The 5,058-nt window shown below is 41.6% G+C and overlaps 1 non-coding gene across 1 annotated transcript; it reads right to left on the minus strand.

The window, feature by feature from the left end:
• Positions 1-3,307: 3,307 nt before the first annotated feature.
• LOC118482901 lies at positions 3,308-3,414 on the minus strand. The gene has a single exon (XR_004869167.1). It is a non-coding gene; the product is annotated as a small nucleolar RNA R71 (small nucleolar RNA).
• Between the last annotated feature and the right edge of the window lie 1,644 nt (positions 3,415-5,058).

Consider the following 5,058-nt stretch of genomic DNA (forward strand, 5'->3'; position numbering starts at 1 on the left):
GCTCGGTTTTTAGTATGACTTGATTCAAAAATAAAAAAAAAATGATGAAGTCAAAGAAATAAACAAACAAGTTTATCAAAAATTACTTTGTTTGAAGGAAGTGATTCATCAAAATAAAAAAGTTTTGAAAATATCGAGTCTTACGAAAACCGACGCTTTTTACGCTTTTCGCCCTTTTACTAACCACTAACCCAACCACCTACCTTTAACCCAAGCCTAACCCTTCACCCAAAAGTCCTCTTGATATTTACAAAGGTATATAGTTAAAAAGGAGGAGGATTGATTGATTGGCAAACCTATGGTAGAAGTAAGTTCCATGCCGCTCTCGAGTGATTCACTAAAATACACCTTCGGTCGAGTGTTGAGTGATCCCTCGTGAGGTATGTGAACTCGTATATAAATGGAATTTTAAAAAAAGCATGTTATGCCCTAATAAATAATTTATCTTATGAAACGTGTTTAATAAATCATGACGAATAGGATTGTAAATAAATAAAAATAAAACTTAATAAAGAATCCTGGAAATCCCGACACTCTATGACAAGCCCAAAAACCTTCTCTTCTATCCATTCCATTTGGGAGTGTAAAGCCACATTATAAAGAGTTTTGCTTGAGGACAAGCAAAGATTCAAGTGTGGGGGTATTTGATGTGCACAAAATGCAACATATAAATTACATCAATTGTGGCGTAAAACTAACCCTTTTTAGTACTAATGTTGGAAAAAGTGTGTTTTTGTCTTCCTTTTGTATTTTCAGGATTAAATGAGCTCAAATGAACAAAAGAAGCAAAAAGGTAGCTAAATCAAACATAAATACAAGAAAAGGAACAAACGTGGCATGCCCGACCCCCCGACAGCATCTTTCCAAGCAAAATCAAGAAGACAGAAGACTGAACACGCCCTGTGCTCAGTGAGCACGAGGGCGTGCCCAAGTGTCAGCAGAAAGACAAAGTTGTAGAAGCTTCCATCGCCCACCACGGGGACGTGCTCAGCGGACACGGGGCCGTGGTCAACTATAAGATTCGCGGAATCCAGGCAAATCTTGATAGTACAGATAAGCTTCTGTACACGGGGTCGTGCTCAGCGGACACGGGGGCGTGGTTAACTAATACAGACAAACTCCAATTAATGAAGAAAGAGAGAAGGATGGACACGGGGCCGTGCCCAACGGACACGGGGCCATGCCCGAGCTTCTGTTCAGCCTATAAATAGGAGTGCTTGGATCACTTGCAGCTCATCCCTTGGCACACCACCTCTCTCACACTTCACCCACCACCCACCACCATCACAACACCATCATCCACCACCATCATCCATTGTCCATCATAGAGTGTGTGAGCCGTCTCGGGATCCAAGATTGATCGTAAGAGTTCTTGACAATCAAAGGCCATGTTTGCCTAAGTCTCTTACATCACTTGGTGAAGACAAGTGTCTAGTGTAATACTTTTTATTTTTAATCTTTTCGCACTTTTTACTTGGTTATGTATTAATGACTTTAATAACTAGTTTCTTATGTTGAAGGTGATTCTTCCTTATCGTTTGTCCGTGGTGTCTTGGCATTATTTTACTGTCTATATAAAATAAAAGATTTTCACCATTCATATCTCCACGGTCTATATAGAGGTATGTTGGCTACCTGGTCGGGGGTTAAGGGAACGGTTTGGTAAGAGTCTTGCCATTGTTCAGTGTATAGATCCTGCAAAGGACCTGGGTCAAATTTAGTAGGACCTCTTTCAATACCCACCGGTATTGGATGGCGGGGGTCCAAACTCTTTGATCCCCTCATAAGTTAAACTACTATTAATATTTTAACCCGGCTACTTAGGACTGTATCCCTGCTGACTCAAACTACTTAGCCGAGGGTAGCATCACCTTCAAAAGAGGGGCCTACCACAATATGCATTAATAACTTAATTAATTATCTTTCAATAATCCGACCCTTTAGGATTGTATCCTTGCTGACTCAAACTACTGGGTTGAGGGTAACGTCACCTTCAAAAGAGGGGCCTACTACAATAACTAAGATAATCTCTTAAAAAGTGCAAAAGTGCGGAAATAATCAAAGGTTACACTATACACGAGTCGGAGCCAAGTGATTCATCTTGTCTATCTGTTTTTATTTTTATTTTATTTTTCAGCATTTTAGTTAGTTTTTATTTTTCTAGTTTAAAACCTTTTTCTAAACTTTTGATTTGATTAGACGTTGAGGATAAACCGGTACTAAAAGCTCTTGTGTCCTTGGACGACCTCGGTATCTTGCCAACACTATACTATGCTCACGATGGGTGCACTTGCCCATATGTGTGTTTGGTGTTAGTAAAATATCGTGTTTTATAAATTTAAAACTTGACTAACGTGTAAAAAGGGCTTAAAATATACTTAATTCCATATACACACCAACCCGCATCAAGTTTTTGGCGCCGTTGCCGGGGACACAAGGATTTTAAGAAAGTTAGGAATCAACGGCCTAATCGTTTTTTCTAAAATTTTTCTTTTCTTTTTAGGATTTTTGTAGTTTTTCAGTTTCTGCAGAGCTCAGCACGGGTCGTGCCTGGTCGGACACGGGCCATGCCTAGCATTGTCACTGGCAGTTTTTATTTTCCGAGTTACAGACAGTTGAGCACGGGGCCGTGTCGGTGCAACACGGGGCCGTGTCCAACTCCCCAGTAACAGGGATCCGGAAAACAATCACTGTATCTCCGACCACGGGCCGTGTTCAGCTGAGCACAGGGCCGTGGTGAACCCTCTGACCAACGTTCTTTTCTGTTTTTATTGCAGGACTAGGAACCCAGGCGCCACGACTTTCTACGTAGTGTATAAGCTCCAGTTCTACTAGAGACATAAAAGAACCTTTTGAAGAACCCGAACGCTTTCTCAGAAAAAGACTTAAAGCTAAAAACCAAGAGAAAGCTTCGGGAGACCCACTTCCGATGGCGGACCAACGTACCCTCATGGATTACCTACGCCCCACCGTAGGTAATCTCGACGCCGCTATCAATGCACCTAATGTCGAAGCCAACAACTTCGAACATCGGCCACATTTGATACAAATACTTCAAAACTCCGCAACCTTCCATGGGCTTGCGGACGAGGATCCTCATCTACATATTACTAATTCCTTAGAAATATGTGATACCTTTCGGATCAATGGGGCATCAAACGACGCCATCTGCCTTCGTATGTTTCCATTTTCACTAAAAGACCGAGCTAAGGCTTGGCTTAATACCCTCCCAGTTGGCTCGGTAAACACCTGGGATGAACTAGCCCAAAAGTTTTTATATAAATATTTCCCTCCTGCGAAAACGGCTAAATTAATGACTGAAATTAATACATATTCACAAGAGGATGGGGAATCCTTATATGAAACTTGGGAAAGGTTCAAGGAGCTACTAAGAAAGTGTCATCATCACGGTCTTGCGGAAAGGCAACAAGTATCCACTTTCTACAATGGGTTGTTGCCACACACAAGACAAACACTTGATTCTAGCTCCAGGGGACTTTTAGGTAATCGTCGCCCAAATGAAATATATAATCAAATTGAGGAAATTGCTCAAACCAATTTTCAGTGGCACACTCCCCGAGGCAATAAATCTATTGTCCCGGGCGCCCAAAAGGTTGATGAAAACACTTCTTTGCAAGCCCAAATCGAGGCCCTTTCTTCAAAAATCAAAAAGTTAGAAATGAAAAAAACGGTCTCGGTAATGGCTTGTGAAGGGTGTGGTGTGCCACATGAAAATTGGAGTTGTATGAAAGAATTAGATGATCAAACGGAAACAGTAAACTACATTGATAATAGATCTAGGTCGTCGGGTCCTCCAACGGGTACCTACAACCAAGGATGGTGTAACCACCCTAACCTTGGTTGGAGAGATCCCGGCAATAGTAGTAACCAACAAAACCAACGAACTAACTTTCAACAACCACAAACTTTTTCTCAATAACAAGGTGGACGAGAAAGGCTTGAAGATACTGTATCTCGCCTCATCTCCGACACCAAAAAGAAAAACTCGGATCGATTTCAACAATTGGAATCGAATTTTAGAAATCAATAAGCTAGCATTCAAAACATTGAAAAACAATTAAATCAACTAGCTCAAAATTTCTCCGAGAGACCACAAGGCGCGTTACCAAGTAATACCGAAACCAATCCAAAGGCGCAAGTACATCTCATAACATTGAGAAACCGTACCGTGGGTCCTGAAAAGGCTCCACTTCCACCAACTAAAGAAAGCCAATCTAAACAACCAACTCCACCCACGCCCCAACAAGAGAAGGCTTCTCCACCAATTCAAGAGCCGGCTAAGACTCCTCCGGTTCCATACCCCGGTCGGTTAATTCATCAAAAGACCGATGAGCAATTCGCAAAGTTCAAAAATTTACTAAAACAATTGCATGTTAATATTCCATTTATCGAGGTCCTAACTCAAATGCCTAAATATTCAAAATTTATGACGGACTTCCTCACTCATAAAAGGAAAATTGAATCATTGCAATTAGTTAAGTTAAGCGAAGAATGCTCCGCCTTACTGCTCAATAAACTTCCGCAAAAGAAGCTTGACCCCGGAAGCTTCACAGTTCCTTGCTCGATTGAGAAATCTCCCATTCGTAATGCACTAGCAGATCTCGTGGCAAGCATCAACCTTATGCCCTCATCAATGTTCAATCGACTCGGCTTAGGAAAAACAAGTCCTACAAAAATAAGTATACAACTCGCCGATAGATCCGTCAAATATCCACAAGGTGTCGCTGAAAATCTATTGGTCAAAGTCGGCGAATTTGTCTTCCCGGCCGACTTTGTCATACTAGATATGGAGGAAGATATCGAAGTACCACTCATCCTAGGGAGGCCATTCCTAGCTACAGCCCAAGCAGTGGTAGATATGAATGATGGAACACTAACAATGAGGGTTGGGGATGAGGAAGTAAAGTTTGGAGTCGGAAAAAAAGTAGAAGACGAAGACCCGGTCAACTACATGAAGGTCATTGACTCAAGTTTGGATGATGCTCTCCGACGGTGTAGCATGGGATGCAAAACATCCCACTTGGGTAACATATGACA

Source organism: Helianthus annuus, chromosome 1 (assembly GCF_002127325.2).
Source record: "Helianthus annuus cultivar XRQ/B chromosome 1, HanXRQr2.0-SUNRISE, whole genome shotgun sequence".
In the NCBI taxonomy this organism is placed as follows: Eukaryota; Viridiplantae; Streptophyta; class Magnoliopsida; order Asterales; family Asteraceae; genus Helianthus; species Helianthus annuus.